A 14,878-nucleotide genomic window follows, 5' to 3' on the forward strand; every position below is an offset into this window, starting at 1 on the left:
TGGAAAAGCAAAGGGTAAAGGAAATATGGTTGTAAGAGATGCTGAAAAAGGATTGCTGGTAGGAAAAATGGGCCATGAGAAGGTGTATCATCAGCATGATTTGTGATGGAAGGGAGGGAGTCTGGAAAATATCTGATCAGAAGCTATGTTGATAGCTTTACAAATTTGAGATATAGAAAGGCAATGGAAGAAAAGGCTCAGAAGTTCCAGTGAGTTTAGGCACAGGCAGGAAGGAGCTGGTGGCAGTGGGGATTAGGCACTTTGGGGAGCTGATCTGTAGTCCTTAGGTTATAGGGAAAGGTGGTAAGGTTGATCAAAGGATGAAGATAAGAGCTACTGCTAAGAAGGAGGCTAGGAAAGACTTTTTCGCACAAAGGAGCTTCAATGTCATCCAGGACTTGAACTGAGATTTGATTTTTGTTCATATACCTTGGTAGCTGCATTATGGGTTCACAGCTGCGCTAGAGTAGATTTCGTGGCAGTAGTGAGTAGCTTGTGTTTTTACCCTTCCCTTGAGAGAGTGCAAGAGCAGTATGAGTGAAGTTATTTCTTTGCATTGCTGAGCCCAGTGCCTCCACAACCACAGGTCCTGTGGGCCTTCAGGCCTGGCACAGAAAAAAGCAACAAACAAAAAATCTTCACTTTGTGTCTTGAGTTCATATTTTGTTAAAATTTGTGAAAAGTCATAGCATCTGAGTTACTTAATGCAGCAAATTCCTGTATATCTCTGTCTTGTTTAATGTGGTCTTAGTATGAAAATTCATGTTGCATTGTGTTGTCTGGAAATATCTTTTATATATCTACATAAAATATATTTGAAAACATAGACAAGTAGCCATTGAGGATGAGAACATGCACGGTGAGTTATCCATCTGTAACAGCACTTTTGAGAGGCTCTCCCCTCACCTTTATTCTTTCTTGTAGAAAAGACCTTCACCCTTATTTTTATCTTTTGTGGAGAACCTAAACTCCATAGAACACAGTACTCAGAAAATCTTGTTAATCGTGGATTCCTTTTTTTTTTCCATCCAAAAGCTAAAGGAGATGGGCTGGAGAGTGTAAAAGCACAAGATGGTTATGGAGATACTCTGTTACATATCACTTGCATGTGAGTACAGCAATATCTTGGAGTAGCCTGCTGTCGACTGTGAACGTTCTTTTCCTGTTGTCTGCTGCTTATGGTGGTTACTCAGGGCAGGAGAAGTGAAGCATTGCACGGAGCTGTTGGGCAACAAAGCCAGCTTGGGTCCTGTCACTGCTGCACTTGCACTGCTTCTTGTGTGGCTTACCCTCCATTGGTTCAGGTGGTTCCTGCTACAGCTATTCCTGTAACATGCAACTGAAATAATGAGTTACAACAATTTAAAGGCATTTCTGTTTCAATCTCCATCCCTGGACCCTTTGGACCAGACCATTGGGTTTAACATTGCAAAGAACTCCTCCCCTTGCCCCTGTTCCAGCTTGGACTTATCCACAGACTTCAGTCCCTTAGGATTGTACCTGCTCCAAGTGGATCCTCATCCATGAGCCACAGTCTCTTCAGAGGTGCACCTTCTGTGGCATAGACTTCTCCAAAGCCACCGTCCCTCTGAGGTGCATTTGTTCCAGCCTGACCTTATCCATGGACCACAAAGCCTTCAGAAGTGTACCTGCTCCAGTGTGGCCTTACCAACAGCTGCAGTCCCTTCAGAAGTAACCTTGCTCCAACATGGCCTTGCCCAAGGCTGCAGTCCCTCCAGGGGTGTGCCTGCTGTGTTCTGGGCTTATCGATGGCCACGCATTTTGAGGAGCTTCACCAGGACCTCGTGCACAGCCACTCATGCTTCAAGGGGTACCTGGTGCAGAATGGATGTTCCCATGTGGTTTAACCCTAGGCAGGAGCTAAGCACCACACAGCCACCTATGAATTCCCCCCTGGTGGAATGGGGGAGAGAACTGGAAGAGTAAAAGCGTGAAAACTCATGGGTTGAGATAAAGACAGTTTAACAGATAAACTGTGCACATAAGCTAAGCAAACCAAGGAATTAATTCACTGCTTCCTGTGGGCAGGCAGGTGTTCAGCCATCCCCAGGAAAACAGGGCTCTGTCACATCGAATGGTTACTTGGGAAGACAGACACCAATGCTTTGAATTGTTTCCCCTTCCTCCTTCTTCCCCCGGCTTTGTATGCTGAACATCATGGCATACAGCATGGAATAGCCCTTTGGTCTGTTGGCTGTGTCACCAGATGTCCTAGCTGTGGCCCCTCCCAGTTCCTTGTACATCCCCAGCCCACTCACTGGGGGAGTGGTGTGAGAAGCAGAAAAGACCTGTGTGAGCATGTTTGAGCAGTAGCAAAAACACCCCTGTGTTATCAACATGGTTTTTAGGACAAATCCAAACAAACTAGCTAGTGTGAAGAAAATTAACTGTACTCCAGCCCAAAGCAGCTCACTGCTATAACTGACATTCAGGTAATAATATGATTAAGGCATAAGATTTTATTTCTCTATTAATCATGGAGTTTGGCTTTTATGGTCAATATATTTTGTTTACAGGATGGGTGAAGTTCTTGTTTTGTTGCTTGAATGTCAAGCTAGCAGAAAATGTGTCTTTTTCTGAGTCAATAAAGAAACCCGAGCAATAGCACTTGCTTGTGTGTGTGTGTGTGTGTGTAAGATAGCAGTTTTTACTGTCATAAGTATACCTTAAAACAGAAAGTCTTTTCAGTGCTAAATTAAGGGGTTTGCTGTTGTAGAAGTTTAACAATCTTGGAGAAGGCTAACCACACAAAACTATTTCTTTTCCAGGCTTGGTACAACCTTCTAGAGTTAACTTCCTAGATGAATAAGTGAGTTTACTTTCATTGGTTGGACTAGGTCACGATGGCTTTAGTTCTATGGCAACTGGATTTAGCCAAAAAGTGTTCGTCAAAATGTAGATCAGTTGCATCTGTTCTGCACCTTCAGAGAGCACCTAGGCAGACTCTGCAATGAAAGGAAGTGCTGTTCATGTTCAGCAAACCAGGGATGAGGCATCTCCCCAGCCTCATGGTGATGTAGGAGCTCATAGTGGGATTAGAAGATGTCGTGGGTTGGGTTTGTAACCGGGCAGAAACACCAATTTAGTGTAGTGGTTTGGTCAAAATACTCATTACTGTTTATCTGCTGTGAGATAAGAATTAGGAGAAATGCAAAGCAGGCACCAAACTTGAAAGAATATAAAGAAGTTTATTAACAGACCTAAAAGAAGGGAAAAAAAAAAAAAATTATACCACCTTCAGAACTCTCCTCCTCCCCCCACCTTCCTCCCTTCTCCCACTGACAATGTGAAAAGACAACACTTAAGATGTTCAGTCTGTTTACCACTGCCATAATAACCTTGTTCAGTCCATTTAGAAAGAGAAGTCTCTTCTTGCTCATGCTATGAAAACATTATCACAACGAGACAGCCGCCCACTTCCAAATATTGTTCAGTCCATTTAGGAAGAGGAGTCTCTCTGCCTGCGTGTGAGTCCTTTCCCCCGACTTGCAGCTTTTCCCGCAACTGCTTTCGAGGGTCCACTCTTGAAGTTTTTTGGGGTACAATTTTAAGGTTGAGCCGTTCAGAAACAAAAACAGAGGCCCTTCTCCTTCCCTGGGAGCAAAGGGTCTTCATCATCTTCATCGTTAGGACTATCTCTGGGAGCATCTCTAGGAACTGAGGTTTTCTCCTTTCCCATTTGGAGCAAAAGTCCTCATCTGGTTCATCTCTAGGGACTGAGGTTTTCTCCTTTCCCGTTTGGAGCAAAAGTCCTCATCTGGTTCATCTCTCCCTGTCCAAACTTCTCATGAAATTACAGCTGCGTCAGCATCTGCCTATCTCAGCGCAGGTGCTTTTGCTCACGAGTTGAACACTCCACCCCCCATATCTTCATGAAATTACAACAGGATACTCTGATATATCATAGCTTCACAACAGAATTTCAGCTTTAAGCATCTCCTCTCTCTCTTCCCTCAGGTTTTCAGCTCTTCACAGCAATAAAAAGGGTTAATCTCACCTCGGCCTGGCAGCTGTGTGGCTTATCGATGTTGGTCAGCTGTTGGTCACCTGACCTCTGCCGGACAGAGGTGCCGCTTTGCTGAAATCTTGGCCGCAATGGAGGGGGGGGGAAGTCGAGCTGCTCTGGCTGCCCCCAGCCCTGCCGGGGGGGGGGGGGGGGCCCCGGGGGGGGGAGTGCGCATCACAGAGGTGATCACAACTTTAAGTGGCTTAGAGAATTGTCCATATTCAAACTGGCCAGCTGATAGGTTCTATCAGTTCCCAGAGGAAACTGTAAGCACCCCTTAGCAAGGACGTCCCTTCCGGGACTATGCTTGCTAACCTATGACAGAGGATTTCTCCCATTGAGCCTGTCACAGCCAGGGGCTGGTGATGTTTTTAATTGGCTAGAGAGTATGTGGCAATGTTCAGGTAGGACAGAAACTCTTCAGGTCATGATTGAGTGGATCATGTATCTCTGTGATTGGTGAAATATGTCATTAGTTGTGTTTTGAGCATCAGCTCATTGGCTTTGTGACATGGTAGGCAGAGGAATGCAGGCTGAGACCAACATGACATTAATGGGTTTGAGACAGTTTTTCTGCTAAGAGTAGACCCAGTTTGGCGTCTTTACCATATCCTCGTGTTTTTCTGAGTTTTGTGCTGGAATCTGCACCTCCCAGTCCCTCTTCCTGGTGGCCAGAAGGAGCACTAGCATGGATTTGCTACATCCTGCCGCAGAATTCTGTTCCATATCCAGGTTAAACAGGTCCTCTGGAAAGGAAAGTGGCTTGGCAGGCAGTCCTGCCTGCTGGGGTCAGTAAAGATATAAGACAGGAAGAGTCGAAGCCCTTCCCTGAGGGGGCTGGGAGAATGAGAAGTGTGGAGACATGAGTTCTCTCTGAAGCATTTTCAGGTGAAAACTACAGCTAATATTTGGGCTGGGTTTGCAAGAGTAAGGCCATTGTCTGCATGTTCCCTCCAGCAAACTTGTGATACCTAGATGACAAGTGTCACAAAACCCAAATGAATAACTGCAGTGGGCTTGACTTCAGCCTGTCTTTCCTTGAGTGAATTTCCATTTGCATTTGTGTCAGTGGTTCAGATTTCCCGTAATGTAATGGTAATTTCCATCCTCTGAAGAACAGCAAAATAATCAATTTCTTTGACCTTCCTTTAGGTGATAGATGGAAAAGCTTTGAAAATACTGAGCAAGGCTCATACCTGCACCAAGTGATGTATTGCTGCCCCAGGGCCATCTGAAAGTTTCTGCCTCAGAGTATCTATCCTGTTTGCATATCAGCTGCTCTAGGAGAAACTCTTAAAAACCTGGATAGGAGACCAATGTGAGTATAAAGTCAGAGAGAAAAGTTCTATATTTTCTTCCTTTTGAGATCCATTTTCGTTATTTTCAATGTACCAGTTCAGCTGATAAAACAATCTGACCCATAAAACCTCCTACCACTGTCAGCTAAAAGCCTCTTGAGCAACAGAATATCTGGTGAGCCTGCCTGAAATGAGTCTGTTGTGTTTAGAGTACATGACCTGTTCTGTAGACCAGTGAAGGTGATTAATCTCTTTTGTTTTACAATATAATTGTATTAAGATCCCAGATTTATTTAATGAGGTTTAGCCATGGAGATGCTAAGCTATATCTGGAATGTGCTCCTTAAGCTGTTCCATCTAGATCTTCAAGCTCAGACTCCAACAATTAACGTACAAGTGGTTTTGTCTGCACAGGAAAACTCGAGAATCTGAAGTAATTAATGGATTTAAGGTGGATTAGTTAAATCAGATTAATTCCTGAACTTCTTCCAAAGCAAATTAAACTAAACCAAGTTAAGGCCACTTTCATTCTGAGTAAAAGCATCCACTTGCCAACTTAATACAGTTTAACTAATCTTATTAAAAAGTGAATTAGGATTACTTTTCCTGAATACTCTCCCATGCCTAGTTCCTTTTCATTAAAACATAAATGACTTTACCTGTGCCTTCTTCAGGGCTTGGTTGAACCTGATGCTAAGATTAGATCCTAAGGTTAATACTCAGGAAAATATCTACATGGATGCTAGGAATAAAGTGAATAGCTTTTTATGATGTTTTATGTGCAAAATTAAAACATTTCAGGCTATGCATCTTCCCTATTTTCAGTGTTTGTACTGTGGATGCCTACAAGCAGAGTGACAAAGGCATCTAATTTTAGTAGCAAAGTGGATGGAAGTAGCACAAGGGGTGGGCAGGTTGAATCACCTGAATTCTTACTGTTCTAGGATCAGAGTAGTCTAAAGGTGTTATAATCCTCCTTACGTAATCTGATTTTCCGCTATTCAAGGTTAGCAGGTGAGTTGTACCTTAAGTTCTGCTGAGTGTTGAATGACTGGGAAAGTTTTGAAGTTCTTTTCTGTTATGTATCTTGACTTTGAACTGGTGGCTGCTCAGATAGAGAGATCACTCTGTCTGCCCAGCTCCCTGGCTTTTTCATTAGAGTGGCAGAACCTTTGTCTCCTGCAGTTTCTCTCTAAGGAATGTGGTTTTTTCACTTTTTGTTGGTCTAATCCTGATGGAGACAGTACTGGGAACTTCTGCATTTGATCTGGCCAGTCTGGGGCAAAGCTGACTTTGCTTGGCTGTGTTGTGGTTAAAAGAAAAAAACAGTGCTGTTCTCATTGTATTTTGTATTTGTTTTCTCAGGTCAGTAGTCAAAACCTAGTTTTCTTACTTTAAAAAGAAGACGTGTATATTTGGTATCAAGTTGAAAATTACACTGTCAGCTCTTTAGCACAGTGTGTATGTGTAAATAAAATGCTTGTTGTTGAAAACTGGTGTGCAATGCAGCTTACTGATTAAAGGTCAGGACTGCAGAAAATCATAACAAGTATTTAAAAACATAAGGAAGTAAGTTATTTTCTTTCTCTGTGTATTTGCCCCTATTTGAATATCCTACTACAAGACTGCAATATGTAGCTCGAATTCAGCAGCTGGTAGCACCAGAGTAGAAAGGGGGCTGTGAAAGTACATCTATTGATTTTTAGTGTGACACTGTGTAGTCTAAGCAGTTGGTCTGTGTGCTCTCATGTGGGTTATCAGTGCTTAAAATCCTTGTGATCTTTCTGATTTTGATGAGACTTGTCATGTGAAAAAGTCATGATTTCTGTCAGCTGAATTTTAATGCACAATTATGCTGCTGCTTTTTTAGATCTGTTAAACCATGATTCACAAAATCATCCTAAAGCTGTCCTTGCTTTATTGACTTATGTCTCTGTTGCTGGAAGTGGATTACTTTTGATTGTAAAGGAGTTTGAAAGAATAAGAAAGGCACCTTCCTTGTGAAAATTTATGAGAGACCACGTCATGCTAGGGGTGTTTGAGTCCATCAGTCTCAGGAAGCAAGATGGGCACACTGTTCCAGTGTGGTGCCTGAGCTCATCAGACACAGCTTCTTGACCTGAGATAGTTACCACACACAGTTCTTTGTTGTGCCATTTAGATTTGCTGCCTAGAGACTCTTGTGTGTTACCTCATTGCATGGTGTAGCTAGGCCTGAAGGAGACATGTCAGTTCCCAGCTAGATGTCTAGAAAATGTTTGGATAAAGATTTTTGAAGATGGGAAATGGCCCTGTCTTCATTAACAGCATGACCTCTTTTCATCACTCAGGGAATGTAAAATGAACTTAGAATGAAGGTAAGTATAGGTCATACTTACACAAATTCTCTTCTCTATTACTGGTGATACAGGAGGGCTTTGGCCTAGAATATTTTTTGGTTCCTTGGCAAAAAAAGTATCTTCTCTGCAGTGCATGTTAAACAAAATCTTAATAATTACCATTTAACAGACATGCACCTGTTAGTTTTTTTTACGTGACTTTGTTTGAAAGGACAAAGTGGGTATCAAAATATGAAAAGTTTTCTTCCTTGACAAGTGGCCAGGTTTTACTCAAGATGGCAATGCACTCTGAATGCTGATCTGTGGTACCTTCCCCTAACTGATTTGATCTGATCTGTTACTAAATCCCAACCCTTTGTAATGCAATAAACTCCCAGTCTTTGATTGCATCTGACACCAACAGAGGAGCACTGATCAGAAAAATCTCCCTTTGATTTCTCTGGGTAGTGGATCAGAAGCAGCAGTGAGAAGGAAGGAGATGAAGAATAAATGAACAACACAAAAAAGTGAACTTTTCATCTCTGTCCGCAAAGATGTTCTTTAGAACTCCAGACATTACAGTTCTTTTTTATTCTTAGAGTGAGCAAAACCTTTCTGTATACAGGACCTAAACCCCACAGAATAATATTAAATGTCTTTTGTAAAAAGTATGTATCAGTGCATACATGGCATAGGGTATTTCCAGTTGGTCTTTCTGGTATATAACCCTCCACAAATATGCAGTCTCCTAGCCCTTTCTTAAAAAACAGATGCAATTCGCAGGTCTGTTCAAATGCCAGCATCGTATTTACCAGTCTTCTGTGTTTAAATATGATTAGAGATAGTTGAAAACTTTCAGACTCCTGAATCTAAGAGTTCAGGCACTACTCATATCTACAAGTCTTCAGACCAGCTCTTGGGATGCAGGTACCGTATCTTTTTTGGTGTCTCCATTCTGAGACCAGAGGTTTGCACAACATAAGAGCTCTCAGTCTCAGATTATTGCTGGTCCTTCATGCTTCTGTTGTAACATGGACAAATTCCAAACTCTTTCTTTATCTTCAACAGTATGGAAGCTCTACCTATGGTATAGGTTTCTCATGTGTTCAGAGTAGTCTCTGTTTGTCCAGAACCCCATCCCAACTCAAGATCTTCCTCTTCCAAAGGTGGTACAATTGCCTGTGCGTGTCCTGAACTCACAGCATAGTCCTGTGTCAGTACAGGTGTAACAGATTTTAGGTGCCTCAGCCATCTGCAAACTGGAGCAGGATTTGCATGCTCTTAAGCAATGGACATTTTAAGAATAACAGGAATGAATTGTGATTCTTCGTAGCTATACTTTTAAAATAGAAATATTTCCTTCTGTTATGGATTTGAGCTATAATTTTTCATGTTGCCTTCCATATTCACACTGTTTCTGTGATTTGGATAAGTGATGACTAGAGCTATTCTAAAAGTAACTGTTTTCATATCAATAGCAGGGCTGAAGTGAGAAAGGACGGGCACATTAATTACACAGCACACTTTCTTTCCAATGCCAGCTCCTGCTAGGGCAGGAAATCTTTCTCGTTACTCTAGAGCCTCTTTTGGCTCATACACCTTTGGAGTTGGAAGCCAAGGTATTTTAGGAAGTTTCTTGTTCATTTAAAATAAAATGTACATTAATTAGACAAAGCAACTAGTGCCAAATGCAGTGCATCGCATATGAAAGACTTAATTACAGAGAAAAGTTATGTGTTCCAATTGACAGAGTAATCTGTACTCTAATTTACTTGTCTTACAACTCATTACATCTGAGATATTGATTTTCCAGTAGATCACATTACTGCATTTTTTCTTGGAGTCCTTGGTTTGAGTCTGATCTGCGAACCTCCGTCAAATGAGTTTGGGAAGCTCAAACCTCTCTATTAGGTAGTGCCTGTGGAATAATCAAAGAAGAAAAACTTCAGTAGTGCTGGTGATTTGTAAATAAATGGCCGACAGAAATGAGTCACTTAAAAGGATATGTCTTTTGAGACTTGTAAGATGATGTCCTAGTAGGTAGCTGAAGTGAACAGTGATTACTTTTTAATTATATGTACCTTGACTTTTAGGGTTTAATATCTCATTTATTTCAATTACACTGTGTGAAACTTCCTACATTAAGCCGAAGGGGGTAGAAAAACTGTAATCATTAAACCTTGTTCTGATCTTTCATAAAAAGTTGAATACCTTGAGAGTGTGCTTCACTACCTGAAGTAGTAGCTCAATTACAAGTGAGATCAACTGCTAACCTTGGCGGGGGAGGCATGAGAAACTATTAACCTTTCTAGCAATTAGCTAAAGCACTGCAGTTAGAGGAGTTATTATAAATCATATTATTCATAAGTTTTCATCATTTGTAGGTCTTGAACAGATTGGCAAAAGTTATTTGTGCTAGGCAATTCAAAGCAACAAGACTTCACTGGTGTGAATCATGTTCCCCATACTTTGTTTTTTTGTTTGTTTGTTTGTGGGCTTTTATTTGTTTGTTTTGGTTTATTTTCTTTTTTGACCAATAACTCACTGGGATGTTATCTTTTGCATTAAACTTTTATTTTTTCCTGAAGTAAATGGTTAATTTCCAAAGTGTTTACTGGAAACACTAGTTTATTAGTGGACACATTATGCTCTTCAGTTTCTCAAGCAACATTGGGATCCTGACTAGTCTCAAGATCCATCTAGAGCTATATTCCCTAAGACCAGCAGTATCCAATACTGTACATCTTAGAGAAAGATTAGAATCTAATCTTTCATTGGGAGATTTGCAGTTATATCCCAATGCACACTGATATCTGAAAGCAAGCAGATAGGTGTTACTGAAATATATTTATTTCAGGTAGATTCTTTTTAATCCTAGTGGAATCTTTATTCCAACAATATCTTGTGGAACTGAATTTCCTGTGTTTTACCAGTTTTAAAAATCTCTTCTGATATAGGATATTTCCTTATTAGCCAGGATCCAGTCACTGGATTTCTCTATACATTGCTTATTTCATACATATGTTATATTCCCAGGTTTTGGGGTTTTTTTTGTTTTGTTTTTTTGTTTGGTTTTTTTTTTGTTTTTCGTTCTTTGTTTTTCAAACAAAAATTGTATTTATTTTTCTTTGATTTCAATCTGTTCCAAAATGGACATGTTTCTATGTATTTAATTGTTTTTATTGCCATTCCCTGTCCTGTACTATTTGTGCTTTGATTTTGGAGAAATTGGATGACCAGAAAGCATGTGTGATTGTGCTGTTGATTTCATATAATGGCACTTTGATATTTTACAGATTGCTTGTTATTTGTTTCTAAATGAAGGCTAAAAAGTTATTTGTGCTTTTTATACTGCCGTTGGACTTCGTGCTATTCAGAAAGACATCTAATTCTTTTTCTAAATGATTATGGGCACAAGCCATCAGAGCATGCCAGGAGTTCATCCTGTTCCTTCCATTATTCTGCATTCAACTCCATTTAAGATGCATTTGCTACTAGGTTATTCAGTTCTCTAATTACATTAGGTTCCTTAGTCACGGATCATTCTGTAAACCGTGTGAGTTAGAAGAAAAGAAACAGGTCCTCTCTCCCCTCAAAAAAACCCCAGTTTGCTTTCCCCAGCATCAAATTTCAGATCACTTGCATTTTATAATATTTCTTTTCAATCTTATAGTCACATGGGAGGACACCTGCCTTTGGGGAGTGCCATTTCTTTTCCAGGGATGTCCTCACTTAAAGACTTAAGCACAGGGAACAGAATGCAGGCTCAGAGGCCAAATTATTCCTATTGGTTATTCGTATATGTAACTTCTTTCTTCCATGTGATTTTTGTGACAGGTTTGAACTGGTTGTGCTTTCAACATTTTCTTTTTAAGATGAGATCTTTTTTGAAGATGTTGCTTTGAGACTAAGTGGAATTTGGATTTTATTTGATTTTTGCCTCTCTATACCAATTGGAACGTTGTTTAGTACAGTGGCTGGCAATCTTTTTGGATCACTGCTATATCCTGCCTGAATGTTGCCTTTTCTCCCCCAATATTTAGATATTTTCCTTCCTGTGTGGTGGCATAAGCCATCTGGCACCTGGATTAGGTAATCCCAGCAGAAGAAAAGGTTCTTATTTATCAAAGAAAACCTTGCCCACTTACAATAAAGGACTAGTGCATGTTTCATTTTCTTACTCCCAGAACAAGACAAGTGGTGTAATGCAGGCCTGAGGCACAACAGCCTGAATATTATTTAACTCATAGAATGAGGCAACGCTGTAATGAGATCACTGAAGATATCATAAGGATGTGTCTGTGGGATCATGAGTTACTAGGGCTACTGGAAGCAATATAGCAACCTTGGGGTATAAACTTGCCAAGAGCTGCTTAGCTTTGCTGATGTATCTAAACAAAAAGAACTCACATATTCACACATAGCCTTGCTTAGGGCTGCATGAGCATGTCTGCAAAAACTGCAGAGAATTTCTGCTTTAGGAGCTCTAGTTCATCACTTCAGACTGTATTTTTTTCTTTTGCATGGATGCTTGTTTTCTCCTACAGTATAGGTTTATTAAAACTAAGAACTGGGAGCAGAGGAGTTTATATTTAGAGTATAGAAAAATCTGGAGCTCATTTAAGTGGTCTTGCTCAGAAGAAGAAAAACATGTCTGCATTTCAGCCAAACACTTGTAAATTATTATGATTTTGATTTATAAAAATTCTTCCTCATTTTACACACGATCATGTAAAACTGACCTGCATGCCTAGGTGCAATAGACCAGAAAGACTGAGTGGAATATTAACGAGAATAACAGAACTATAAAGCTTGTCATGCTGGTATTTGTGTTCTCAGTGTCAGTGCTGCTTGGCATCATGACAACCCCATTTTTATCTGTTCATATCTAAAATTGCCTAATTGCCAGTTTTCAGCAGTACACAGAAATTTAATACATCATTAAAAGATCACCTAAGAAAGATTTCCTGAAAGAGATTTTTCATTTCTCTTATGCTTCGAAGTCTATCAGGTTCTTAAACTTTAAACTTGTATCTAGTAAAAGTTTCAACTAATTTTGGATGATAACAGTAAAAAGTCACTAATTAAGAGGAAAGACAAAATAACAGCAAAAGTATTTGTTACTGTGTCTACATCATCTGTGCAGTGGACTGGGATGCTTGGGCACTTCTTGTTCCACTTCTTGTTGCATTTGTGACCTCACTTTTTGATTAGTCTGAACTGTGTAGAGTAGTTAATGATCTTTCTTGCACATGCCAAGATTCTGGCACTTTATAAAATTTTTGCTTTCTCTCTAATCTTTACTGCTCTACATTCCCTCCAATCAATTAGTTCTATGAAATCTACTTCAACATCTCTATCAGTGGTGAGAAAAATATTATTGATTTCAGTGTGCAGTCATTCCAGTAGTTTCTTTATGAAGCGTTATGGTATCAGAAGCCGTGGTAATAGGGACCTTGCAATGAGAAAGTAAAATCTCAACAAGACACGAGTCCTGACCCTGTGGGCTGTTTCCATAACAATAAGGTAGAGCATGACCCTGACCTTGTCTCAGAAGTTCTGCTTTTAAACTTAGATTCAAACAGTGAAGATAACAAGGAAATTAATAACATTCATCCCATGCTAAAGGAAGGGAAGACGAAGGAAGACATACTGTTCTTTTTTGTCTTCTTCCTTGAATCTGTAGATTTTTTTTTTTAGATTATGTATGTTAGCTATAAACGAGTCCCTATTTTATATTAAAAAAATGTTTTTGGTCATCTTTTGTCTAGAGATTTACTAACAGCTATTTAACAGCTTGCCATAAGTAGATTAGTAGAAACTGTACAGTAGAACTCCCAAGCTGTACTCTGTGAACCTGTTCTTGTCTAGATTCTGCATAATCTGCTGTAATGTTACTTCTCTTATTCCTAGTCTGTACCTGGTGTCTCTTAAAGATTACCTGTGTGAGAAGCTGGTGTGAAGGTTATGAGTATGAAGTGCTATAGGTGTGCCATGCTATCTCTGTGAGACCACTCCAGTGTGCACTAACAGCACAGCTCATATGAGCTGGTTTATGCGAGATGGGCAAGGTTACCTCCTGCTTTGTGCAGAGTGTCTGCAGAGGCAATTAAACCTGAGTGGCTGCTGTGCTGAGAATTTGTACCCATTGTGCTGCATACACTCAGAAAAGCCTCACCTTTACTGACAAGCATTTTATTTGGTGTGAACTCAGTTAGAAATTTCATTGTCACCAGTACAGAGCAAAACGAAACACCTAAGAAAATGGAGCTGAGAGTATATCTGTATTGCGTGCTGTATTTGTGTGTAAGATTAGAGTGGCTGGATGCTTTGGTACCCTAGATTTTTAGAATGCATTGTTGTAGGAGGGGATGCAGATACTTGGTGAAGAGCAAAATGACTTCCAGGGACTGCAGGAGAAGTAACACTTACCAAAAAAAAGAAACTGTATTGTTTCCACTATATAATGGAAATTAGTAACACAGGTACCTGATAGAAAGACACAGAGACACATTTTCATAATTTTTTGTTCCTAATATTATCATAACACTTACAGAAAATATTAACATCAAAAGTTAAATGGGAGGCATTGTTGAACGGTTCAAGCACATGCAATGTCCTTGAAAGTTAATTAAGGGTATTTCTGAGTGTTGGTTAACTGTGTAGGTGCATAATCCAGAGCATCTTTACTTTGAAAAGATGTACCTAATGATTTGTCAGGGACCTAATTAAGTCTTTGCAGTACTGACACTTGGCAGACTGCTGGACCCTATTTTTTTGAGCTGATCTGCTAGAAGTTTTTGTATGTACAAATAGACTGTTGTGCTGTTTCTTCCCTGATGCCTCTGATGACTTCTTAGCTTAGCTCTAAAACTGGCCATAACATCTCCAAACATTTGTGTATGTTTAGCACCCTTTCTCACAATTTCAACTACATCTGTACATTGGGCCCTATCTCCTCAGGAAAGCTGCGTGAGTGCTGTCTGTGCCTTTTGGAGGTGATAGTACCCTTAATTGCTTGGGGGTTAAAAAAGAACCAGAAAACAATAAATCCGGGGTATGTTTCTGTGCCTCAATTTTCTACTACTCTGAAATGTCTTTTGGACTCTTGGATCTGTCCCTCTGGGATGGTCTAGAATTGCTTTTTGTAGCTTGTGACTGGTCTCCCAAGCTTCTGAATCTTCCCAGTTTAGCTCCTCTTTAACCCCAGTCCTTCCTGGAGCTAGACCAGCATT

The 14,878-nt window shown here is 40.2% G+C and overlaps 1 long non-coding RNA gene across 2 annotated transcripts in view; it reads left to right on the forward strand.

Moving 5' to 3' along the window:
* The window catches only part of LOC108446197, a 67,754-nt gene that overhangs the window by 32,084 nt on the left and 20,792 nt on the right, over positions 1-14,878 (forward strand). Inside the window, exon 4 of one of the 2 annotated variants that reach the window (XR_001861320.1) lies at positions 1,036-2,690. The exons of the other annotated variant lie outside the window; for it this stretch is intronic. This is a non-coding gene — a long non-coding RNA (uncharacterized LOC108446197). Of the gene's footprint in view, positions 1-1,035; positions 2,691-14,878 lie in introns of those variants that run through there. 2 annotated transcript variants of the gene reach the window in all.

The sequence above is a fragment of the Corvus brachyrhynchos genome, unplaced genomic scaffold (assembly GCF_000691975.1).
Source record: "Corvus brachyrhynchos isolate BGI_N302 unplaced genomic scaffold, ASM69197v1 scaffold53, whole genome shotgun sequence".
In the NCBI taxonomy this organism is placed as follows: Eukaryota; Metazoa; Chordata; class Aves; order Passeriformes; family Corvidae; genus Corvus; species Corvus brachyrhynchos.